This window comes from Dipodomys merriami, unplaced genomic scaffold (genome assembly GCF_024711535.1).
Source record: "Dipodomys merriami isolate MVZ:Mamm:240054 unplaced genomic scaffold, mDipMer1.0.p SCAF_60, whole genome shotgun sequence".
NCBI lineage: Eukaryota > Metazoa > Chordata > Mammalia > Rodentia > Heteromyidae > Dipodomys > Dipodomys merriami.
In genome coordinates, this window is record NW_027206180.1 from 1,704,207 (window position 1) to 1,731,439 (window position 27,233).

The 27,233-nt window shown below is 45.5% G+C and overlaps 1 protein-coding gene across 5 annotated transcripts in view; it reads right to left on the reverse strand.

The window, feature by feature from the left end:
* The window catches only part of Mrtfb (myocardin related transcription factor B), a 170,812-nt gene that overhangs the window by 107,367 nt on the left and 36,212 nt on the right, over window positions 1–27,233 (reverse strand). Inside the window, exons 1-2 of one of the 5 annotated variants that reach the window (XM_070003447.1) lie at window positions 20,674–20,768; window positions 11,140–11,200 (exon numbers count right to left, since the gene is read on the reverse strand). The gene's annotated coding sequence lies outside the window, so the exon portion shown is untranslated. Of the gene's footprint in view, window positions 1–11,139; window positions 11,201–18,471; window positions 19,137–20,372; window positions 20,425–20,673; window positions 20,769–27,233 lie in introns of those variants that run through there. The other 4 variants (XM_070003446.1, XM_070003445.1, XM_070003450.1 and 1 more) reach the window with 4 other exon arrangements.

Sequence of the window (27,233 nt, forward strand, 5' to 3'; positions counted from 1 at the left end):
TCTTATCTCTAATCATCCACCAGAAAACCAGAAGTGGTACTGTGGTTCAAGTGGTAGACCACTAGCCTTGAAATGAAGAGTTCAGGGACAGTACCCAGGCCTAGTGTTCAAGCCCCACAACCAACCAAAAGAAAAAGAAAACGAAAGAAGAATCGCTTCCAGACATGAAACATGGTATACCAGATGGCACTTTACTTTTAGCCAGAGCTGATAAGAATTAAGTCATTAATTTCTACTCTGTAATTGGCTTTATAAGTGATATAATTTGTCTGGGATCTTAACTCAGAAAATTTCTATGTAATTACTCAACTAACCTATGTTGAGGATTTAAACTCAGGATTTTGATGTCATTAAACCCAAAATGTGCTCTTCCCCAGACTTTGAGAAGATTTGTTAAAATGGAGAATGTAGTGTCAACTTAGGATTTGCTCAAATTCTATCTGAAAGAACAGCATTAATTTACAATTCAAATGAAAATGATCTGTTATTTTTAAATAATTAATTATAGCAGTATATCTAACAGTAATTAAAAAAACTGAGATGCTATAAATTGAGTTCTGAGAAAACACTCCATTAAATTGCAGCATGCTAACATACACTGACCTTCAGGAATATGGGGCCAAATTCACTAGAACTTTTTTGGTAAAAACAAATAAATACAAATGATTCACACATCTCTACACATTTATTGTAGGCAATAAAGTGAAGCATTATAAAAATACAACTAGGAAGCCAGGAGCTGGGTGGCTCATGCCTGTAATCTTAGCTAATTGGTGGCTGAGATCTGAAGATCAAGGTTCAAAGCCAGTCTGGTCAAGAAAATCTGTGAGACTCTTATCTCCAATTAATAGCCAAAAACCTAGAAGGGGAAGTGTGGCTCAAGTGGTATCATGCCAGCCTTGAACAAAAAAGCTAAGGGAAGTGCCAGGCTCTGAGTTCAAGTCACACACACACACACACACACACACACACACACACACACACACACACACACACACACACACACACACACACACACACACACACACACACACACACACACACACACACACACACACACACACGAGCGCGCACGCGCACACACACACACACACAAACACACACACGCCACTGGGCACCGATGGCTCATGCCTGTCATCCTAGTTACTCAGGAGGCTGAGATCTGAGGTTCGAGGATCAAAGCCGGCCCAGACAGGAAAATCGGTGAGACTCTTATATCCAATTAATCACCAGAAAACCATAAGTGGTGCTGTGGCTCAAGTGGTAGAGTGCTAGCCTTGAGCTGAAGAGCTCAGGGACAATGCCCAGGCCCAGAGTTCAAGCCTAACAAACAACAAAACAAAAACAAAAACCCTCCACAAAAACAGACTCCCTCTCCATAAGTTCTGCATCCATGCAGAGCCAAATGCAAATAGAAAATATGTGAAAAAGTATTGTTCTGAACATATCCAGACCTTTATTTACACAACATTGTGCTGTAGTGGATATGGTAAGTAACCTAGACATATCTCAGGAAACAAGAGCATGTGCATAGGTTATAGACAAATACCATGTCATTTTACATCAGGCAATGGAGCATCCTCAGAGTCTTGCAACCACAGGGATGTCTAGAATCAACTCCTATAGTCACTAAGGAATGCATGAATGTGCAACTTTCTATATTACTGTGTCATATGGACGTGTGGAATGACAGGAGTGTTTAGAACAGTATTTTGCATTAAAATTTTTTTAAACAAGTAAAACACCTCTCCCAAGTGGGAACATAAGATCACTACTTTATATAAACATAATCGTATTTTTCTACAAATTAAATAGTGAAAATTAGGGCACATCCAAGCTACCAATGGTTTGTCTGAATATGGGAGACACAGGGTTGGAAGCACATTCATGGCAAAATTAAAGGGTAAAAAAACAAAGTCGAATACCGTTTCTTGACTCATGTTCCAATAGTTACTAAGAGAGAGAGGCATCAGGAGTCAGTTCTCAAGATACTATGATCTGAAATCTGCAATTCATTTTATTTTTATATAAAAGATGAAACTGTTAACATTTGCTATTCTAACTACAAAATTCTTGCCTACAAAACCTTGATGTGGACTGAATTCTTTTTAAATTCTCATTTAAATTTTTAATTTTTTGCTGTTATAAAGTTGGTATACAGAGGTATTACAGTTTTAATAAGTACCTTTCTTTTTAGGCAATGTCACCTCTGAATTCTTACTTTTAAAGTGAACTTTCAGGCCTTCCCATTGACAAATCAGACTTGATTTATAAGTTCTCTGCTTTCTATCTCCAGAGCTGACCAAAGCACATTTTCTTAGTACAATCTGTATTGTCCTGAGTGTTTTATAAACATCTCTTGAGTGTTTACAAGAGAGATCTGAAATCATAGCCCTGGTTTCATCCTATGAGTCAGTTATTCTTAAAAGGAAATAGTTCTCTCTTTATCACCTTTAATTCTCTATCTATCATAAGTCTAATCTTACAAACCCACTTTAATCAGAATTTACTGGCAGAATTGTCAACAGATAATTACTGGTATTAAATACTGGGTAATGCATAAGGAAAAAAAGAGAAATAGACACGATTTCATTATATGGATATGAAATGATTGTTGTAGATAACAGCTGAACTTTATAAATGTCTCTTAATAAGGTCTCCAAAGGCTTGAAAAATGACACAGCCCCACACTGATATTTAATATTTACAGCCCCACCTGTATTTAATCCATCCCTCTGCCTGCATGCATTTACTTACAGATACCAACTTAGAACCTACCACGTGCAAGTACAGTATGCCAGGCTCTGAAGAGTCACTCCCTATCTGGAGTGAAGAAACCCAAGTCTATTGATAACCACAAAAATAAGTCACACAGTGATATGGCACACACTGAGTCGGTTTAAAAGTGAGCTCAGCTGAGTCTGCATTCTAGTCTTCTCAACCTGGAAGCTTATTCTTGGATATAAATGGTGCCACCACTGGCATCCTGGCCCTCTCCCCTGTTTCCAGGTCACAGGATTGCCCAGTCAACCTCATGTTCCCCGAGGAAACATGCACACTTTGCTGGAACTTTCACTGATGGTGGCAAGGAGTTTCCAACAAAGACCCTTGCTTGAGCAAGAAGAGCAAGGTCAGAAGCTTCCTGAACTTTAGAAACCATGTCTGGCAAGAGTGCTTTCCTCCTTGTTGGAGAGACTGCCCTGTGGATGCAACTGGAACTGAATCCCCTGTGGTCACCCTGAGCTCCACAGAAATGCATTCCAGCTGCACCTTCCTCCAGGAAATCTATCCATCCTGGCAAGCACGGTCTCTTTTAACATGGAGCCAGGCATCTTGCCTACTGCCTCCACACACTTCCAGCCTCCATCTTCTCACCTCTGTCAGCAGCATCCTGGTCCAGGTCCTCCTCAGCTCCCACCAGCTCTAGTGTAACAGCCCTGCAGGTCTCCCATCGCCAGTCCCCATCCCCCACGCCCAGGGTTTGCAGTTTAGTAACTACAGTGACCATCATCGCCCTCTTTCTCTGTTGGGCTCCTCAATGGCTCCCCGTGACTATGGCCAAATTCTAACTTCCAAGATGACACACCCAGCTTCCCACAACCAACATTCCTTGCCAGCCAAACAACTGCCCTTCCACGCCTCACATTTTATGCTCTGAATACATGGAACTGCTGAGGCTTGGGCTCAGAGACATCCACCCATCCTGCTGAGTTCCTAAGGAAGTAGGACCTTTTCTTTCCCCAAAAATCTCAACAAATGAAAGCTAAATGGCTTTCTTTAGGCTGCCTACTAAGTTTTACTACAATCATCTTCAGTAAGGCTGCTGCAGATACCTGGTGAAAGCATATACAACACACATGGGCAAATGGTAGGGACAGACGGGTGCAGTGCTGGCTGGCCAGGCACAGCACCAGCTCTCTGGCTGCTCTGGGAAAGGTCCGGGGCAGCATGAGAGCTCTGTGCTTTCAGGTCTGGACCAGGCTCCCTCCGCCCCTGCTTCCCCAAGCCCAACCAACTACTCCGTGCACACCACACACCTACAGATGTTTATAGAATGAGCAAGGTGTTCTGAGCTGAGAATACTAAAGGGCATTGTTCTGATTTTAAAAGATTTAACATGGAATTAGAGAAAAGCACAAAATATCTTGATGTTTCTAAGAAAACCTACTGCACAGGTAATCAACTGCCCATTCAAATTTGTACACATTTTTGATTGGGAAATGTTGAGAAATAAGAAGCCATTTTTTTTAACTTACAGAAATGTTCAGAGAGAAAACTGCACAAACAAACAAAAAAATTGGAATATGGGGCCTCATCAAAATTTGAAAGTATTAGGCATGATGGCAGACACCTGTAACACCAGCATTCAGGAGGCTGATGCTGGAGGATCACAAGTTTAGGCCAGCTTGGACTACATAGTGAAACCCTATCTCAAAAACAACAGCAAAAACATTTCAAAGTATTTGTGTCAAAGACCATCAAAAAAGCGAAAAGACAATCTACAGAATGGAAGAATTATTTTTTAATTTCTGTATGAGATAGAGACATGTGTCCAGAAAATGTAAGGAACTATTATACCATAACACAAAAGGACAGCTCAATTATTATAGAGGGCAAAGAATTTGAATAGGTATTTGTCTGTGGAAGATACATCGTGGCCAAGAAACACACAAATGTTCAGTATCATTAGTCATTGGAGAAATAAAAATTAAAACCACAATGAGGCACTTCTTTGCACCCCAGAGGGGTGGCTACTTTGACAAAACATGGAAAACTGCTGGCAAGGATGTGGAGAATAAAATCCCGCAGCGCTGATGATGGGAATGTAAAATGGTGTAGCCACTTTGGAAAGTAGTCTGGAAGTTCCTCATAAAGTTGGAACATCAAGTTGCCCCGTGACCCATTAATTATACTCCTAGCTTATATCCCAAGTAAATGAAAGCATGTATCTGCTCATAAACGTGAACACAAACATTCACGAAAGCATGATTCACAATAGCCCCCAAGGAGACACCACTCAAATGTAAACATTCACGAAAGCATGATTCACAATAGCCCCCAAGGAGACACCACTCAAATGTCTACCAATGAATAACTGATGAACAGAATGTGGTATGTGTATGCCACAGAATACTATTTACCATGTGCATGCAGTACTGATATCTGCTACGACATGGATGAATCTCAAAAACACATCAAATATTAGAAACTAGACACAAATGGCCACATCCTGAAAGACTGCATCTCTATGGCCTACTTCGAAGAGGTAAATGCACACAGACAGAAAGCAGATGAGTGGCTTCCAGATGGAACAAGAGGAGAATGGTTGCTGCTAATAGAGTTCTTTTGCAGAGGGATCCAAGTTTGTGGAATGAAGGCAGTAGTAACTGGTGTATCTCTCTGTGAAAATACTAGACATCAACGAATTACATATTTTTGATTGTAAACTTCATGATACATGAGTTATATATCAAGAAGACTATTTTTCAAGTGACTGTCCAGTAAAACCTCTATGGTAATACCTGGGTGAAGCACTCTGCATGCAACAAGATAAGCTGTCATAAAGGCACACAGATTTAGTTTCCTACCAATAAATCCCTACAGCCATCAACTATAAAACCAAATCCAAAGCAAAAAGTACAAAGAATAAAAAGAGGGGCTAGGAAGGTGGCTCAGTGGTAGAGCGCTTGCCTTGCATGCATGAGGCCCTGGGCTCGATTCCTCAGTACCACATAAGCAAAAAGAAAAAAAAAGCCAAAAGTGGCGCTGTGGCTCAAGTGGTAGAGTACTAGCCTTGAGCTGAAGAGCTGAGGGACAGTGCCCAGGCCCGGAGTTCAGGGCCCACGACCGGACCCAAAAAAAAAAAAAAAAAAAGAATGCAATCTACAATTAGCTGCCAGGTAACAGAATGGAATTAACAAAGAAAAATGTTTACCAGGACTGCTCACTTCCCTTTGATTACACAGATTTAAACAAATCAAAAGTCCTTTCTACTCACAGGAAAAATCTGCCAGCTTCTTTATTAACACAGAGCAAGGAAAAACAAGCATTCTCTCCTATAACCAAATTAACATCCCGCAGAAGGTCTGTTTGTACTTGGCAGTCACAAACCTTTCATCTCAGAGCGTTACTAAATTAAACAATCCTATGTTGTATTGAACACAGTGAGCCAGACACCCTGGCAGGCTCCTCCACTTCCCAGTGGCTGTGGGGGAACATTAGGAATGAAGTGTGGTGCTGATGATTAAATAGTTTTTCTGTCATTCTGCTCAACACTTCAATTGTCTACAACAATGGAAACCTTTAACATTCTCTCAGCTCCTTACTCTGTCCCCATATGTAAGAGAGCACAGATCTTGGAATTAGAGTCTAGGTTCAGGTTACAGTTTTGCTTTTCTTTTTGGTCTGAGACTGGGACTCGAACTCAGTACTTGACGTTTTCACCCATTTGACTAGAGCTCTACCAATTGAGCCACACCTCCAACTCCAACAATTTTGATTTTCTTAACCTACTAAGCTACATACCCAAGGACAAATTTCACAGTTCCACAGCAGCCTTCCATTAGTAGCTGTGAAAACACAATGATGTAATGCAAACAAAGACAGGGCACATTGCTCAATGTCCAGCCCCACAGAAAATCCTCACTGTTAGCCAACTCTTCACCACAACACTCATTTTAGAGCTTAAATCAAAGCATAGGTAATTGACATCAGCATTTTTCTACCTCCAAAACAGCTAAATAATCAAAAGAGCCTGTGAAGATTTCATATCAAACAACTCCTTTCTTCATCCTTCTCTGACATGGAACTGGAGGTGAGGAAGCCATCGATAAAGTCTTTTTCAAATGTATTAAATCAGGGCATGACACAAAGCACTGATTCACTTGAGGCAAGTTTAAAAGAACTGAACTGAAAGACACAAGAAGAGAAACATTCACTATTAGGGGGAAATGCATATTTTGCAGTGAAATAATTGCTAACCTTTCCATAAAGATTGATGCAATTTGATTATAATTCCCAAGTGTCAGTAATCAGTTCTTAAGGTAAAAGAAAGAGGAAGTAGGATGGTTTTAAGCTCTGCAGAGGATGTGGGAGGATATCCTTTCCCACTGACAGCAAGTGATGTTTGATTGATGGCTGCTAGAATGTTCTGACTGAAAAACTTTGTCACATTAGAACAGACTGAAATCTATTTAAAACAAAACTTACCAGGTTTCATATACACAAACACTTGAGGCCTACCCTGACCCTAGGATGAGGGAGAAAATGCATGATGGCTCTCAGCCACATTCCCATCTTGGACATCTAGACAGTCTTTAAACTCTGCAGGGACAGACTTCTTTAGCCTAGCCACTACAACACACTAGTCAAGCTTCCAGGTTAGGGAAAAGGAAAATTCTCAGGGGGGTGGGGGAGTGTTCAGAGCACAGGGAAGCTCCTAGTGAGTTTCATTACAGAGATCATTAGGGAACTTGTGGCCCAAAACCACAACTCCTTCCTCCCCTCTGCAAAACTCTCTGCTTACACTTGGAGTGAATCATACCCCCAGGAGAGAACAAATCTGTGAGATTCTATAGAAGGAAGGCTCACATGCTGGCTTTTCTAGGGATCTTTTATCTGGGCTGCACACCAGCCTTAGTTTTCTTCTTCCTACTCACCAGGTGTAAACCAGTTTCAGCTGGACAGTCCTTGGCCACAAGCTCTGTATGTGAACACTCAACCCTTCTCCTCTGCCCAACACCCCAGCCAGTGGTCACTTACTTAGCCAGTCTAAACTTTAAGCTTTATGCCTAAAATAGGAAAATACTTACAAATGCACAAAATCCAAACCACTAAAACTGTAAGAAAATCTTAAAATCCATTTATACATAGTATAATTTTTTTTCCCAAATGGAGTTAGTCAGAAAAACAAATGATAATAAGCAAATTCCTGTACCACCACAGAACTAAAATTTTAGTATTTCAGAAAACAAAGACAAGAGTATACCATTAGCCACATTAAGGTATCTGAAGGTAAAGTCCAGGAAGACCTCATTCATTTAGGCCCAATTAATGAAGAAACAAACTGATATCTTTCCTAGCCTAGTTTTGGGAAGGAGGCTTAGCCCTCATTTTTTGGACTAATTTGAGTTCCTCGTGCTATGTTGATAAGATTGATTTACTGCTTAAAATCACTTGATCCAATTTTTACTGAACTTTTTATGTAAAAAATAAAATCAATTAAAGAAAAAAAAAGAGTTGCTAAGCAAATTAAAGAGTAAATGAAAATTATTAGCTGGGTGCTAGTGGTTCACACTTGTAATCCTAGCTACTCAGGAGAGTGAGACCTGAGGATCATGGTTGTACACCAGCCCCAGCAGGAAAGTCCATGAGACTCTTATCTCCAATTAACCATCAGAAAACCCCAAGTGGTGCTGTGGCTCTAAGTGGTAGAGCACTAGCCTTGAGTAGAAAAGTTGATGGGCAGTGACCAAGCCCTGAACTCAAGCCCCACAACCAACAACAACAACAACAGAAAGAAAGAAAGAAAGAAAGAAAGAAAGAAAGAAAGAAAGAAAGAAAGAAAGAAAGAAAGAAAGAAAGAAAATTACCACAGAATTAATCAATTAAAAACTTTACATTCGCCAGGCGCCTGTGGCTCATGCCTATAAACTAGCTCAGGAGGCTGAGATCTGAGGATCACAGGTCAAAGCCAGCCCAGGCAGGAAAAGTCCAAGAGACACTTATCTCCAATAAACCACTACAAAACCTGAAGTGGTGCTTTGACTCAAGTGGTAGAGTACTCACCTTGAGCTGAAGAGCGCAGTGATAGTGCTCAGGCCCAGAGTTCAAGCCCCATGACCACCACCAACAACAACCCCAAAACTTTACCCTCAAGTTACTACTAAGCACTAGTTAAAACTAGTGTATGTATTCTTCACAATCCCATATTCCAATGGAAACAAGTCTGACAGGACACAAAGAGTTGCTTGAGTCTATAGAGATAATCAACTGCCACCGTTTGCTCTGCCTATGAAAAACTGGCTTGTGAGTCAGAAAAGCTTCATAGGCAGTTCCCCCACTGAGAAATAGCCATTCTACAAGACTGCTGGCACCTAATTCTCTAGTTTTCTTTTTAAGAAATGCTGAACTATATGATGAAAATTCAATTTCCCTCTATTATGATTAAAAGTATGAGTGAAGGGCATTTACTTTAACCTCAAATAAACTTCAAATCCTTCAGTATAAACTGTAGTCACATGTCCATATCATGAAACATAAATAAGATTAAAGAGGACCTTGTATCCTACCTACTGTAGATATTTACTTTGTCCTTAGCAACAATGAAGGTAGATCTAACGTGTAGTTTATGTGATTTATAAAATAAATGTACATAGCGCAAATCAAAATGTCACAAAATGTTATAGTACCAAGTGTCATTGTAATTGTGTATGTACAGATTTAGGAGTACATAAAAATAACATTCTAGCTTTCTTCTCCAAATTAAAATTGAGGCTATTTAGCCTTTAAATCTTAATTTTGGCTTAATAATGACCATAAACACTGCCATTCATCTCTGTACAAACTCATCTGGACTGCCACGTCCTGCCAGGTGCGGCTGTATTTGGTGCTGATGAAAACTGGTGACTAACACCCCCACTGGAAGAGGTGCCCCTGACTCAGGGAGTTCTGTCAGCAAGGTGAACGTGGAGTGAAAAGAAAAGCGGCCCCAAGGAAGGCAATCTATATCATAAAAAGATGCGTTTTATGCATAGGAGAACAGTGAATATTAATTGCCTTTTTATTAAGTCAAAAAACAAATGGTATGTCAATGACAAAGTTGGTATGTGCGTCATGTGACTCCTTATGGAACTTTTGTTAGAAATAAAAGCTACAGCAAACAGAAGGTTAAATATCACACTCATATTCTTTGGACAGGAGAAATCCAATATGAATAGACAAGTTTACAAGTGACTACACAGAGTCCACAAAACTCAATGAAATATCACATCATCTAAATTGTAGGAATCATATATGCTGCATACTAGTCAGCAATTTGTATCCAGGTTTGAAAGATGTTCAATATTTTGTTTTTAAAGCTTCTGTAAGTTTCCCTATAACTGAATGCAACTCAAAGGGCATTGTTCTTTTTTTGTGTATGTGCCAGTCCTACAGCTTGATCTCAGGGCCTGGATGCAGTCCCTGAGATTCTTTTTCTCAAGGCTAGCACTCTACCACTTGAGCCACAGTGCTCTTCCAGCTTTTTCTGAGTAATCTAATGTAGATAAGGGTCTCACAGACTTACCACCAGAGGCTGGCTTCAAACTGCTAGGGTTACAGGCATGAGCCACCAGTGCCCGGAAAACAAGGTTACTATGTTATCTTTTTTAAATTTTTTTTTTAATTTCTTTTTTTGTTTGTTTGTTGGTTGGTCATAGGGCTTGAACTCTGGGGCTATGCCCAGAGCTCTTCAAGCTCAAGGCTAGCGCGCTACCACTTGAACCACAGCGCTACTTCCGGTTTTCTGATGGTTTATTGGTGATAAAAGTCTCATGGACTTTCCTGCCGGGGCTGCCTTTGAACCATGATCCTCAGATCTAAGCCTCCTGAGTAGCTAGGATAAAGACATGAGCCACCAGCACCTGGCTAAGGGCACTGTTCTTTACAGAGGAAAAGTTTCTGTGTTCAAAACAATTACAGCTAGCTGATCAATAATTATCATGTATAATTCTTAAATACTTATAATCAAAGCAAAAGATGGAAAAAAAACAAAGAACTCAATGTATTTTAATATTTTCATTTCATTTCAAAGTCCAAGCGTACCTCATAGGTGACAATCACCAGTATATTCTAAGAAAATTCTTCTCGCAACCCTACTCAATTCCCTATTTTCCCAAGAAAGTATTCACTAATTTCCCAAGTCAATGTAACCGCAAATGGCTGTGGGTTTCTACTGCTGGTGTCTTTTGTAGGGCCGTGTGCTACATCAACCCAACAATTACATTCACATAGGGTGCCACCTTCCTGGCACCCGCCTCGCCACCCTTACGTTCTGTAAACTCAAACACTCCTAAAAGTGGTGAGCCTTGTGCCCCTTCACAAGCAGGCTATCAAGAAGGAAAGAGGGACAAGAGGCTCTGAAAATTGTTAAAAACTTACCTCAGCAAAAATCTTGTTATTCTTGTCTTACATTCTCTGTTTTAGCACCTTTATTATGAACCTGAGGGGGGGAAAAAAAAAGGAAAATTACTTTTCACAGAAAGTACTACCTGCCTAGCAAGGGTGGTGGGAGAATGTCTGCAATAAACCAGAGCAAAAAGACCAAGTGTGATTAAAACTTCTGAACTGTGCAGGACCATTGAGCGGACTGCATGTGAACACACTTGGGGGGTGGGGGAGCACCGTGGTGGTGGAGCGTGGGACTCTCAGTACAAGCATGGAGACCCATGCGTGGAGGCCCATGCTGGGGGTGGGGGAGTGAGCCCAGCTCCACCCTGTGGCATCAGTGCGGAGTCTGTTTCCCACACACATACAGCAGAAGTAACCAAGGGGATGCTGAGAGGTACAGGAAACAGCCACCTTAGCACTCAGCCAGTTCTGGGAACATCATACTTGTTCAACAAGTGTTTACTGATTTATTTTCACACAGCCTCATATAATTAATAAAAACAAACTTGCCTCTCACTACCTCTACCCCTGTTATTTATTATACTTATCATTGCTACTCTTGCAAAAGGCACCGTCTTTAAGAGGCTAACAGGGCAATGGTTGAGAGTTATCCAGGCCCAGACGGCAGAGGGAAGTCAACTCTTCATTCCCTTGTTCAGCACAATTGGAACATGAGTGCTGCTGGTACCGGGCATTCTTTACTGTACAGTACACTCTCCGTCGCAGTTTCCAGTCAATGTATCAAGGTCCAAGTCACAAGACAGCCCAGCTAGTCTAGGTGACAGATACTGGTTTTTACTGGGTCAAGGGCAGTACACAAGTGGCAGGATTAGGTAGAACGATTTGGTCTCGCCGGAAACACAGGGTCTTTGGGGAATGCTAGGCAGCATCACACTGTAGGGACAGGCAACAGAGGAATGAGTAGCAAGGCCAGCAAGTAGGAGAGGCCTTGGGTGTCAGGCTAAGTTTGTCCTCATTGACTATTTTATCTGCTCATACTGATTAAGAGTTTAGTTTCAACTTCAATTCTAATAATTTTTTCTCTATTTTTTTCTTTTAAAAGCAAGCAAGGTAACATGGAATAGGAAAGTGAAGCGGCACTTGAGGTGGGAGAGACATGTAGACGGTTTCAGGGCTCTCTCTGAATCTTCTCAACATTCTCACAGAGGAACATCCTTATGATTGTTCCTTTACACACTGGGAAACTGAGGCATGGAAAAGGCAAGGATTATATTTTTAACATACTCTTGATTTCCTCCACCCCCAGCACTAGACAAGAGTTCTAAAGTTCACATGGAAAAATTTAAACAGCAAGAATTGCCAAGAAAAGAAAGAACAAGGTAAAAACCAGTTGTAAGGTATGTTACAAAAAAATGTGGCACACTGCTATATGAATTCAAAGACCAGTGGACTAGAACACACCATCTGGAAGTATACTGCAACTCACCCAGTTCACAAGACAATCAAAGCGTACTCCAAACAGCCTCTGAAGCAAATGAATAAAGAGAACTGGCAGCTAGCTGTGCAGAAAAAGATAAAGCTGAATCTACACACCACTCTGAATGCCAGAAAAAATTCCCAGTGGACCGAAGATATAAGTGTGAAAGTGAAACCATAAAAGCACTACAAGAAAACCTGGGCAAACTCCAATAATCCTGGAGGCCTTTGAGTCACTCAAACTTCAGACACCATAAACAATTAGTACCAACTACATAAAACCTAAAGAAAAAACTGTAGAGGTTTCAATTCTGAAGGTTTCAATGCTGAAGGCAAATGAAAACCAGCTGATAAAAACTGAAACTTCGATGACAAAGGGATAATCTCCCTCTAGTTTGTGTATTCCTAGAAACTGATTAGGAAAAAAGTAATTTAAAAGAAAACTGTGCCAGCTGCACAAGCAATTCAGAAAGGAGAGAAAGAGAGAAGGGGGGGAGGAAGACAGAGAGAGAATAAGAGGAAGAGGAAGGGAGAAAAGGAGGGAAGGAAGGAAGGAAGGAAGGGAGGGAGGGTAGAAGGGAGGGAGGGAGGGAGGGAGGGAGGACTGATGGACAGAAGAATGGACAGACAACTAACCTTTAAACACATGACCAGATGCTCAGCCTGGCTCATCATCTGTCACATACCATGTTGGCATCTCTCACCTATCAGTTGATACAAACTGGCAGGCTGGCAAACATAGTGGGCTCGAGAGGCCTAAGAGAGGCAGGTACCCTCACACACCCGAGCTGCCCTCTGCATCTGGGTGTCTGTATCCACAGACTCAACAAACCTCATACTTTATCTACACTGAGCATGTATGGACTCTTTTCTCTGGTCATTATTCCCTAAACAATATGGTGTAACAACTATTTATACAACATCTGCACTGATTTGTCTTGTAAGTAGCCTAAACATCACTAAAGCATTTGGGACAATGTGAATAGGCTATGCAGACACACTGTCCCATTGGATAAGGGGCTGGAGAATCATCAGGTTGTGATGTCTATGCTGGGGTCTTGAAGAAAGCCTTCGCAGACACCTAGACATTTCAAAATGCTGCTGCTATCAAAGGCAAAGCATTCACCAACATCAGAAACATGCTGCTTGGTGACCCAGCTCCATATATGCAGACACACCTGCACAAGTAGGTTTTCATCATGGTATTGCCTGTGATAGACACAACACAAACATCCACCAGTAAGGGCTGGTTAAGTAAACCTGGCACAGTACAGACATTCAGTCTAAAAACACTTACTATAAAGTAATGCTATATACTTCCCTATACCAATATGAAAAGATCTCAAGCCAGGTGCTGGTGGCTCACACCTGTAATCCTAGCCACTCAGGAGGCTGAGATCTGAGGATAATGGGTCAAAGCCAGCCCCAGGCAGGAAAGTCTGTGAGACTCTTATCTCCAATTAACCACCAGAAAACCAGAACTGTCATTGTGGCTACAAGTGGTAGCACACTAGCTTTGAGCAAAAAAAGCTCAGGAACAATGCCCCTGCCCTGAGTTCAAGCCCCATGGCTGACTGCCCACCTGCCCCCTCACCACAAAAATAAAGATCTCAAGAATATATAAACAATTTACTTTTTTAAATTTATTTTTGCCAGTCCTGGGGCTTGAACTTAGGGCCTGGGCACTGTCCCTGAGCTTCTTTTGCTCTAGGCTAGCACTCTACCACTTGAGCCACAGTGCCACTTCTGGCTTTTTTTGTTTATGTGGTACTAAGGAATCGAACCCAGGGCTTCATGCATCCTAGGGCAAGCACTCTACCACTAAGCCACATCACCAACCCATAAACAGAATTTTTTTTTTAAAGGGCAAGAGGCAGAATACATTACATATCATACTACCGTGTGTGTATGTGTGTGTGAAAGCGTGTGCGCATGCGTGTGTGTGTATGTGTGTGTGTATATATATATTTATTTATTTATAATGGCATTTGCTTGCATCTGTACTAAGAAATGGACATCTACATGATCTAAGTACAGGTTATCTGTACCATCCCTACCAACCAGTTGAAAATTAAAAATTCCCAAAGTATGTTTTGTGCCAGTTTAAATTTAGAACCACACAAATATTTAACCTAAACATCTTTTTAAATTGACCTTTTCCTCTTTAAGTATTTCTCAGTTACTTTCTTCCAAAGAGAATTATCATCTTTCTCAAATCTAGGAAAGGGCAAAACTATCACCCAACTACCATTATTTGATTTTTTTTTTCCTTTTTGGTGGTACTAGGGTTTGAACCTAGGCTTCCTGCTTGTGCTAGGCAAACACTCTACCACAGAGCCAAATTTCCAGCCCAAAAACTTTTAAAACTTTTTTTAAAAAGTACTTCACTGAAATAATAACTATCTATAAACAAGAGTCAAAATTCAATGAATCTTAAGAGTATTTTTCTCTTGAGATTGGATATTTTTTTTTTTTGGTCCAGTCGTGGGGCCTGAACTCTGGGCTTGGGCGCTGTCCCTCAGCTCTTCAGCTCAAGGCTAGCGCTCTACCACTTGAGCCATAGTGCCACTTCCGGCTGTTTTTCTTTTTGCTTATGTGGTGCTGGGGAGTCGAACCCAGGGCCTCATGCATGCAAGGCAAGTGCTCTACCACTGAGCCACCTTCCCAGCCCGAGATTGGATATTTTAAAAAGCAATTTTAGCTGGGTGCTGGTGGCTCATGCTTGTAATCCTAGCTACTCAGGAGACTGAGATCTAAGGATCATGGTTCAAAGTCATCCCAGGCAAGAAAGTCCATGAAACTCTTATCTCCAATAAACCACCAGAAAACCAGAAGTGGCGCTGTAGCTCAAGTGGTAGAGCGCTAGCCTTGAGCTGAAGAGCTGGGGGTTAGGGTTCAGCCCCAGAGTTCAAGCCCCATGACCAAAAGGAAAAAAAAAAAAAAAGCAATTTTAAGTTGAATGCTGGTTCAAGCCTATAATCCTAGCTATTCAGGAGGCAGAGATTAGGGCTGGGAAGGTGGCTCAGTGGTAGAGGGCTTGCCTTGCATACATGAGGCCCTTGGTTCGATTCCTCAGCACCACATAAGCAGGAAAAAAAAAGCCACAAGTGGGGCTGAGGCTCAAGTGGTAAAGCGCTAGTCTACAGCTAAAGAGCTGAGGGACAGCGCCCAGGCAGAGTTCAGGCCCCAAGGCCAACAACAACAAAAAAAATCAGGAGGCAGAGATTGTGAGGACTGTGATTCAAGGTCCTATCTCAACCTGGGGTGGTGATTCATACCTGTAATCCCAGTTAGGTGAGAGGCAAAGATAGGCAGCTGCAGTCTAAGATTGCCTGGGCAAAAGCTCAATACCCTACCTGAAAATGACTAAGGCTAAAAGGGGTTGGTAGAAGAGGGCCTACCTAGCAAATGTGAGGCCCTAAGTTCAAACTTGAGGATTGCCAGGCAATTTCAATGTGTCCATCATTTAAAAAGATAGAATACTTCACCCTTCTATTAAGCTAAAGCATGTGACTAACACGTTTGTTGTTTTTTCAGGAGGGGTACTGGTTGAACTTGGCCTGGGCGCTGTCCCTGAGCTTTTGTGCTCAAGGCTGGCACTCTACCACGTGAGCCACCGATCCATTTCTGGCTTTCTGTAGTTAATTGGAGTAAGAGTCTCCTGATCTTTCCTGCCCAGGCTGGTTTTGAATTTCCATCCTCAAATCTCAGCCTCCTGAAGAGCTAGCCATCAGTGCCTGGCTACATTTGTACTTTTAAAGAAGCCGTCTGAGGCAGGAGGGTCCAGGGAGGACACCCTAGTTTACTGTCCCTGGACCAGCGGCATCCACAAACATGCTAACTTGTTAACATGCAAACTCTCAGGCTCCAGCCCAGACAGCCGAATGAGAAACTCTAGAGCAGCAGGCTAGCAATCCTGGCAACACACAAATCTGCAAGCCACAGGGCTGCCCCGCTGTCTTCTCACAGGTGTGCTCACACCATCGGCATTTTGAAAAGCAATGAAGTCCATCTGGGGAAGAAGGTGTACAAAATGGTCTTCACAGGGTTGCAGCCCCTAAGACCTGCTCTCAGAATCACATGGAGAAAGGCCGTGCACAGGTTTCCAAAGAGAGAGCACAAAATAGCTTCCTGATGAAGTTGTGTACATCATACACAGTATATGGTTTTGATGTTTCTTATTAAAACAAGAGTAACAATGAAGCACTGAAATTAAATTTAAGAATGTCCCATTTAAGAAAACACAAGCCTTCAGAAAGGAAAAACAAAGCAAAACAAAGAGGTAAATAAAATGAACCCATTCAAGGCTTGGTTTTTTACTATCTGCGTAACTACCTCAGACCCATAAACCACAGTGGGCTGGCCATGGAAAAGAGCCCCAAGCAGGGTCTCCAAATACTTCTTTAAAAATGGTTCTTAGATTTAGATGCATCTCTCAATTGATTTACATAGGGAAAAGATCTCTAAAGAAATCCTCTGAGTGATGAAAGCACTAAGAAATGGTGTACATCTTCATTTTTGCAAGCTACCCTTTACAGAAAGGTGTTGGTGTTAAGGTACTCAGCATGTAGGCACTTTTTTGTTTTTTTTGGTCAGTCATGGGGCTTGAACTCTGGGCTTGGGCGCTGTCCCTGCACTCTTCAGCTCAAGGCGAGCGCTTGAGCCACAGCGCCACTTCTGGTTTTCTAGTGGTTTACTGGAGATAAGAGTCTCACAGACTTTCCTGCCCAGGCTGACTTTGAACCGTGATCCTCAGATCTCAGCCTCCTGAGAAGCTAGGGTTACAAGCGTGAGCCACCAGCACCTGGCTTGTGGGCACATCCCTTGTGTCACTGAATCTAAGATGCCACCACTTTTAACACACTGCTTTACACACACCTTGTGAGGGAAAGCTGGCAAATAAACGACTATTGTTTAGATGCCACTCTAGCTCAGATGTGCATCTGAAGCAGACAAAATGCCCAAACTGTAAATGAAATATGTATATGCTAGGTTATTTTCATTTTAGTTAACATCTTTTTTCTGTCAAATGTAAAAGTCCACAGAGACACGCATACTTGGTCCATTAAACAGTGTACCTCTGTGACTTGAAAACTGGAATATTTCCAACAGTAATTCGTATGTACTTAAGTCAACTTAAAAACAAGGTGAATTTTTTACATGATTTTAAAAAATAGTATGGACTTATATTTAACCCTGAGACAAGACACAGCCTGCTCAAAGTAGTAAAATTAATTACTTTCTGTTTGGATGACTTTCCAACTCAAAAGGACTGAATGTACCTTATATCCTTTTAACTGTATCTTATCTCCTTTTAAATGTATCCCTAGTTTGGCAAGTCTTCCATACATATTAGTTTCTCCAGCACCTTTCAAAAGTAAAAGGCAAAAAACAATGACCATTTTGCAGCAAGGAGCATCTTTTTTTTTTTTTTTTAAGGCCCAATAAACTTTCTGGCTAGATTTAAGCAAGTTGAAGAAAGTAGTTATACTGTAGTTATAAAATGTCAGAGTTAAACTTTCTTTGACTTTTTCCCTAAGTAGGAATGACTAGCAGAGCTTCAAATAAAAAGACAATTTCTAATGAGTCAGAACAGGACTGTAAAAACAATGGCAGTGTGATTGTATCACAGCATTTCATGTGCTTGTAGGACACTTTAGTTTTAACTCAGCACACCTGTGTTGTCCATGTTTGCTGACGTGAATCAGTAAGCAGAAAAGGTGAAAGTGATTCCACTAATGTGTGTTTTAATAAACCCAGATGGTTGCTGTCGCCTCCCAACTGCACACACCTGAAGCTGTAAAGCGATTTAAGTGCTTAGTTGCCAACATTCCTAACAAGAATTCCCATCAGGCAGAGAAGTTTCCAGAAAGGTGCAAACCTTACCTCGTACAGGACATTCTAGAATTGCTGATGGTCACCGACCAAGAGGCTGGTTTTGTTTTGTTTTTGTTTTAGTGTACATCATACACTTCAGAAGGAAAATTTCCTGGTATACTTGACAAGATAAGTGTAGATGGTTCTTTCGAGATGTAGCCCAGGGTGGCCTTGAACACTCACAGTCCTCGCCATTGCCTCCCAAGTGCTGGGATAGCAGGTATGCACCACCATCTGGCACAGAGATTATTCTTTATAGCGGTTCTCAAGGGGACATCACTGGCATTTAGAGTTCGGGGCCCAGGATCTAGACTGGAACATACGGAGGGATGAATCGGTATAACAGATTTGCCTGAGTCCCACGAGTCTTGAACGTCAGGTCAGATTAAGCCCGTTATGAATTAGCCCTACTGTAGGACACACTACTGAAAAGTTTTGCTTTTACCAACGAGTATGGGACTCTACCCTCTTTCCTACTGTAGGAGGAAACAGTAAGGGAAGTTTCCAGGGGAACTGGGAGCCCGCCTAAAACCCGATGCTCATTTCCTCACACCTGTGCCCTGCGGCCCGGACTAGCGCTGCGTGTGCGTCTACTATTAGCACGGGTATCGACAGTGCGAGGCAGCTGTGTAAATGAGACGCACCACACAGCTCATACAGCAGCTTCGATCTTGCTAACATTGGGTTCTGAATGCAATAGAGATCCGGCATTGTCCTTTACAGTAGGGGTCCCAGAGTCTGACACGCCAGAGGGGGAGAGGGAGCCGGTGTAAAGACTGTCCGAGGCGGGGAGGGGACGGTCTGCGGGTGGCCTTGGCGGTCACCGGTCACCTCTCTTCCCACAGTGATTCAACAGCAGGTGCCCCCCCCCATGTCCGCCTCCATCTCTGCTCTATGACCGTGTTCCCAAAGAGCTCCTGCTGTTTTATCTTTTCTTATCCCCCTAGACGCCGCAGGGGCAAGCAGCCTGGTCGGTCCCCGAGGTGGGCAGCGCCCAAGGCCCGGCCTGCCAGCCTCGTCCCCGCTTCCCGCATCCTGCAGACTCTCAGCGGTGCGTGGAGGCGCGGGGCGGGGGGGGGGGGGCTACTATTAGGGATTTCATTTCAGGGTTAGCCAAAAGAGAGGGGCCTTGATTCTGAGCTTGGCCACTGGGGTTCCAAAAACTGGAATCACGTGCTACAAGAAAAAAAAACACGCTTAAAAAAGTTCCCTTTGCCCAAGGCAAAAAATGAATAAGTAAATAAGCCAACCAAAGGCAAAGGCCTGAGGCTGCTCGGGGCGGACCCCGGCGCCAGCGGCCCTCACGCGGGGGCGCGGGGCTGGACCCCCCACACACACACACACAACGGGGGAGAAACCACCGGCGCGGGGCACGTCCCGTCTCCAGGGGCTCCCGGACACACCCTCGCCGCCCCGCCGGGACCCCGGGGAGGAAGCGCGGGCGGGGCGGGGCGGCGGGGCCCGCGGGCCGGGGCAGCCGCGCCCCCGCACGGTGACTCCGGGCCGAGCGCCGCACCTCTCCGTGCAGCCCCGGCGCCCGCCGCAGCCCCGAGCGCCGCACGCCCCCCCCCCGACCCCCAAACCTCCCGGCCCCGAGCAAAGCGCCGAAACTCCACGCCGCCCGGGGAAACTGAGGCAGGCCCGGGGCCGTCCCCGAGCGCGGGGACCCGCGGGCAGGAAAGCGGGGGGGAGGGGGGCTCCCGGTCCCCGGCGGCCCGCGGCCCCGGCCGCCCCGCCCAGCCCCGCGCGGTCCCGGGACGGCGCGGACCGGGCTGCAGCCCCGAGACCGGCGGGGTGGCCTCGGAGGACGCGGGGCGCCCGCGCGCCCCGCCGCCCCGCGGCCTCCGTTGTCCTCGCCCTCCTCAGCCCCCAACGGCCGCCACCGCCGCCCGCAGCTCAGCTCAGCTCACCTCCCCGCCGCCGCCGCCAGCGCCGCCGCCGCCACCGCCGCCGCCGCTGCGAGATCTCGCGAGACCTCGCTCCCTCCGCTCCCTCCTCCCCCGCCCTCCCCGCGGCCGAGCGCGGCGGACGCGGACCCCGGCCTGGCGCTGGCTCCGCGTCCCGCAGACGCCGCCCACCCGGCCCCGGGTCAGCTCTGGCCGTTTCGGCGGTCGGCTCCCCCAGACAACGTCCCTGCCTCCATTCTGCCCACCCAGCCCCGGGGCCGGGAAGGGAGAGAACCCAGGTGCGAGGCAGCTGTCCGGCCCTCACCTGGCCGGCCGGGTGCGCATGCGCGCGCCCGGGGCCCGAACCCGAGGCTCCGCGCCGGCGAGCCGCAGCCCCGCGGCCGGCCGGGTGCTGAGCCGAGTCCCTTTCCTCCACGTGACGGCCCTCAAGACGTGGGTCCTGCCGTCCTCGCGGCTGCAGAGAAGGAAACGGGAAGCTTGCCAAGGTTAGGTGACTGGTCCCATCCTCGTCACCAGCCGGCGAATGGCGGGGCCGGGCCTTGGGCTCCTGGGGTGTCCCATGTCCTACAGCAGCCCCGGGCCCAGGGCGCTGCGCCCCCACCCCCAGGCTTCACCAGGGGGTAAAGAGGTGACCGGAGGAGGTCATCTGTTACAACCCCCGCTCCCGTCTTAAAGGGCAGGGGATTGAATTTAATTGCATTGTGTTTCATCGTGACAATAAAATACATCCTCCTCATTGCATGGACTTCACACACACACACACACACACACACACACACACACACACACACACACACACACACACACACACACACACCCCATACCAGGCCCTGTTCAGGGTCCCGCAGACGATGTGACCACACTGTTGCTGGCATTTTGCAGGTAGAATGCCCATTGGAGTGGCTCACAGGACATAGACTAGAATGTATATGAGGTTAGAGTGAAGAAACGTAGGACTTTCCGCGCCCCCCCCCCCCCAAGACAACTCTTAACATGATGATTATTAATGAAGAGAAGCTAATATTTAGTCAGGGTATGTCACAGTGAATACCAATATTCTCCCAATACCAGAGATGAAGCAGCCTCCTTCCTTCCTTCCTTCCCCCGCCCTCCCTCTTTCTCTCTCTCTCTCATCCTTCCTCTCTTGAACTCAGGGCCTGGGTGCTAATCCTGAGTTTTTTCACTCAAGGCTACCACTTGAGCCACAGCTCCATTTCCAGTTTTTTCAGGTCTTTATTGGAGATAAGTTTCATGAACTTTTGCCCAGAGTTAGCCTCAAAGCTTGATCATAAGATCTCAGCCTCCTAAGCAGCTAGGATTACACATGTGATCTACTGACAGCAAATACTTAGTGTTCATGAAGAGAGAATGTAGCTGGGCGCTGGTGGCTCACACCTGCAATCCTAGCTATTCAGGAGGCTGAGTAGCTACTCAGGATTGCGAGCTACTCAGGATTACAGTTCAAAGCCAGCCCAGGCAGGAAAATCCATGAGACTCTTTATCTCCAATTAACCCCCAGAAAACCAGAGTGGTGCTGTGGCTTTTAGTGGGAGAGTGCTAGCCTTGAGCAGAGAGCTCAGGGACAGAGCCTCATGAGCAACCAAATTTAAAAAAAAATACAGATAGAATTTGGATCTGAGTCTCAGTCCAGATCCCAGCACTGCCTTGACAGAAGGCATTGTTCCTCAGGCTAGTGTGAGCTAGCTAGTTAGTTCTTCTGGGCCAGCTGTTGTAAAACAAGAGCCTTGAAGGTTCTACTTTATCCCTTCAACCTGCACCAGGTTCTGCTTGCATGAAGCTAGCATACCTGGATAGGTCACATCTAAGTTAGCAGATGCCGGCACACCAACCCTCCAAGCCTGTACACTCCTGCTCCATATAGGCCAGAGCAATGGGAGCTCTAGAGGGGCCAATGCAACTCAGCCCACCAGGTGAGCGAGGAGGAGAGGAGAGGGAAGGGCAGGAAGACTGCACCAAATAGGCAGCTAAGATGCCAGACACTGGTGCCAGTGCTGGCCATGTGTATGTAGTTCATTTCATCCAACAATGCAGGTGTTCTCTGGAGAAACAGAACCAATCAGACATAGATACCAGAGAGGATTTATCATCACAGCTAAGCCCCTAAGTCTGACATCTGTAATACAGCTCTGCGAAAGTCCAAAGGCACAAGGACCAGGGGGTCAAACAGTGTAACTCTCTAAAGCTGAAGACCTGAGAAATCGGGGAAGGGAAGGGAAGAGGGCCACTGGTATAAGTATCAGAGCCAGGGGATCAGAGAACCTGAAGTTCTGATGTAGGAGATTGGAGTTGGGTTCCAGATTTGTCTTTCCTCCTCTTCCTTCCATTCTGGTTTTCAACTAATTGAAGTTAGAGTAGTTCCTCCTTACTTGGTCACATGATTCAAACTGTGGTCTTTTCCAGACATGCCAGCTTTCTGGGTACCACTTAACCCAGTCAAGTTGACACCTCAAACTAACCATTGCAAAACCCAAGTGGAAATTATGTTGGTCCCTGCTGCCTGCGCCCCGCCCCCCTGCAGTACAGATGAGTAAATCAAGGGCCTGTAAGATGAGAAAACTTGACAAGCCCACAAATTACTGTCTCAGTTCACCCCCAAAAGTCTATAGGTTTGTAAAACACAAAAGCTAAAGATGACCTAGAGTGAAGATGGCATTCTAAGGTAGAGAGCCTGGCCAAGGAAACACAGAATCAGGCAGGGAGATACAGGCCCATCACTCTGGCATCTGAGAGGCTGAGGAGAGAAAAACAAATGTTCAAGGCCAGCCTGGGCTACATAGTAAAACTCCAAAACAAGAAAGAATGTAAGCACACAGAAACATTGGAAATGAGAGAACTAAACAGGAGCACAAGGGTATTATGGGCAATGGTATTGGTCCCCAGAATCCAAGCACAGGATGGAATCATCTGTCTCTGTCCAAGTGCTTGGCCTGGGATGGATGGCCTGCTACAGGCAGCTTTCACATCCGTAGTCTCTCTGTATGTTAGGCAATCTCCCTGGATAAGTGCCAGCACCCGAGAGTTAGACAGCAAAAGATGTGCTGTAGGTCCCCGAGGGTTCACGCCTGTAATCCTAGCTACTCAGGGTGCTGAGATCTGAGGATCATGGTTCTAGGCTAGTCCGGGCAGAAAAGTCCATGGCAATCATCTCCAATTAACCACCAAAAAGCAGAAAGTAGAACTGTGACTCAAGTGGTAGAGCACTAGTCTTGAGTGGAAGGGGGAGAGAGGAGGAGATGACGTGGAGGAGGAGGAGGAGGAGGAGGAGGAGGAGGAGGGGGAGGAGGAGGAGGGGGAGGAGGAGGAGGAGGAGGAAGAGGAATAGGAAGAGGAAGAGGAGGAGGAGGAGGAGGAGGAGGAGGAAGAAGAAGAAGAAGAGGACTCTCACAATTAGCATGATGGCTGTATCCCCTGCTGCTCGGGTCCCATGGAGGCCAGCTCCTGCTCCAAGCCTCTGTTCCCCTGGCGGGGCTGCTGGCAAAAGCGGCTGGCTTTGGGGACAGTGGTTGCCGGGCCAGGTGCTGACGGCAGCAGTGGGGGCAAGCCCCTGGCACCCAGCACTTGAGGCAGGCACAGGCGGGGGGTGGTCCGTTCATCCAGCCCAGCCTGAAGTGTGGTTTGGGGCATTTTTCCTAGAAGCTTAGCCACATGTTCTTTTTGTTTTTTTTCTTCATCATTCCCAATGATCCTATGGGACATCTGACATTCTCTGTAGCACTCCATTTTCTGTTTAAAGCAGTGAGCATTTCTACCCCAGACACTGACCCTTGTGGACCTGAGCCAGTTAATGCTGGGGGGGGGGGGGGCGGGGAGGGAGATAGGCTCATGGGGCAAAGAGAAGGGAAACATTCTCTGCTATGTCAGACAGCCCCAGTAGGGCACTGGTGGCTCACGCCTGTAATTGTAACTATTCAGGAGGCTGAGATCTAAGGATCACCATTCCAAGCCAGCCTAGGCAGCCTAGTCTGAAACTCTTTATCTTCAATTAACCACCAAAAAGCCAAAAGTGGAGCTGAAGCTCAAGTAGTAGAGTGCCATACTTGAGCGACAAAGCCTAGGCATAGCACACAGGCCTTGAGTTCAAGCCTGGGACTGGCACAGAGAGGAAGGAGGAGACAGACAGACAGACAGACAGACAGACAGACAGACAGACAGACAGAGACAGAGAGACTGGCACAGAGACATGGGTGGAGGGAGGGAGAGGGAGAGAAAGTCCCAGAAAGTCAGCCTAACTCCATGCCACCACCAAGGCTTTACCCACAGCTGATAGAACCTGATCCTCAGGTAAGGCTTGCATGGCAGAGAACAGAGAAGCCAAAAGATCCCAAGGTCCTCAGCATCACCATGTGGCTGGTTTGAGTCCAGACCCACAGAGCCCTGGACAGTTCCCTTCCCTGAGCTAATGCATGTGGTTTAACCAACTGCCCTTGGCCTCCTGTTCCTGGAAGCCCAAGCATTTACACAGATGCAAGAAGAAGGCAGCAATTTATAGGGAATGAATCTGCATCCCTCCTGCCGTGCCCGGGGCTGGCCCCTTCCCCTACAGCCTTCACAGCCCCTCACCCTCCCCATCCCCCCTCCATGAACTTTACTCTAGACCACGTATCCTTCCCCTGCCCCTCGCATCCTTCCATGATCTCTTAGATGGGCGTACAGTGGTCTTGTACTTGTCAGCTCACACATATGGTAAGCGACAGAGCTGCAGGTCTGGAGGCTGCCCAGATTCCAGGCTTTTAACCACTAAGTTTAATGTAATGCACCATCCAGCCTCATTATGGACAAAAGAGGCGGGGGCGGGGGGGGGGAGTATGGCTTTGAGCCAAACAAATCAAGTTTAGCTCCATATTTGCTCTCTGGCCTTGAATGCCCTTCTTCAGTCTCCCGTGACATGTAGTTGGCGACGCCAACGTCGCAGAGTCTGGGAGCATCATCTGTGCTGTCCAATGGCATCAGGCATTTTGTGGTTGACTCTGGCTAGTGATGAGTCCTGGCCGAAGCATGGAGTGGAGAGAGCATGTGTCCCTCGTGGCCCATGGGCGTCCCACGGGGGGGGGCAGTCTGTCCAGCAAGGCAGAGGGCCCACGAGTGGGATGGCAGGTGTCCTATTCAACAGTGCCCGGGGCCCATCTACCACACACTTTGTGGTGTGAAGCCATTTAGACTAGGGTGGGTGGGGGAAATCATAGCATGCACTAGCCTTTCCTGGCTGATACAGCCTTTGCTCCATATCTGTGTGTCTAGCATTTGTGCATTCAATAACTAAGGATGATAAAAAAACAAACAAACAAACAAAAAGGCATTTTTTTCCCCACGAACTAGGATTGAACCCAGGGCCTCAGACTTGATCCATGTCCCCAGTCATGTTTCTTTTCAGTTTGTTATTCAGGTAGGGTCTCGTGCTTTACTTTTCTCAGTTGGGCCTCTGATCATTAGCCTCCGAGCTCTGACTCTGGAGTAGCTGGGACCACTGGTATTACAGCCATGCCCAGCTTGTTTTTTGAGATAGGGTACGGCTAACCTTTGCCTGGGTTGGCCTTGAGCCATGATCCTGAGATCTCTTTCCGAAGGAGCTGGGATTACAGAAGTGAGCCTCCGTACCTAGTCTTAATTATTTTTTAAAATAACATCTGTATCAAACATGCACAGACTTTTTTTCTTTTCTCATCATTATTTCCTAATAATTAACAACTGGAGATAGCATTTGTATTACACTGGCTATTAAATGATTTCGTGATGCCTTAAAGCATATGGAAGGATAGCCATAGGTTATAATGCAACCACAATGCCATTTCTATGAAGGAGTTGCACATCTGTGTGTTTTGGAATCAGAAGGGGAAGGGTCACAGGCACTGAGGGAGGAGTGTACACACAATATTATCATTTATTGGATCATTGATTAAAACACTGTTTTGCTTAGTTGGGCAAAATGAAAAACGTAGGCAATAGTCCTCAAGATCCCAGCTCAGAACATCTGGATGGGCTCTGAGCTCTGCAGTTTTCTGTAAACCCCCAACCCCCTTCATCTGATGCATTCTTAAGCCTGACACACCTGTGTAGCAGGTTGAAGCAGTGTCTGGTACTTGCTAGATAAGCATTCTACTACTTGAGCCACTACCCTAACCCTTGTAACCTTTGTTATTTTTTTTGAATAGAGTTTTGCTTTTTTTGTCCAGTTTGGGTTGGACTGTGATCCTCCTATTTATGCTACTGCATAGCTAGGGACGTCAGGCACACACCACACACCCAGCTTCTTTTGGGCTGAGATGGAGTACTGAAAACTTTTTGCCCAAGCTGGCTTTGAACTACGCTCCTCTGGATCTCTGACTCTTAAGTAGCTAGGATTATTGGCATGAGCCACCATGCCTACCTGACCCCTTTTCTTGAGGGTCATGTAGACTGGAGAGGACAAATGCAGAGATAGAAAAGTGACCAAACTGGGCATGTGGTCTGAGATATGTGAGGGGGGGAGGGGGCTGCTGCCTTCTCTCTCTGAGTCATGTGACTAGCACCAGGAGTATTTTGAGCTACAGCATCAGCCATGGCCACCTGAATGCTTGGCTCAGCTAAACCAGAGCCATAGATCTTACAAAGCAGCCCCTTCTAACAAGACCACATTGCATATAAAATAGGTACTAAAGAATGTGCAGAAGGCCAGGCGCCTGTGGCTCACGCCTGTAATCCTAGCTACTCAGGAGGCTGAGATCTGAGGATCATGGTTTGAAGCCAAGCTGGGTGGGAAAGTCCAGGAGACTCATCTCCAGTGACACCAAAAAGATAAAGTAGAGCTGTGGCTCAATTTGAGCAAAAAAGCTCAGGGACAGTGCCCAGGCCTTGAGTTCAAGCCCT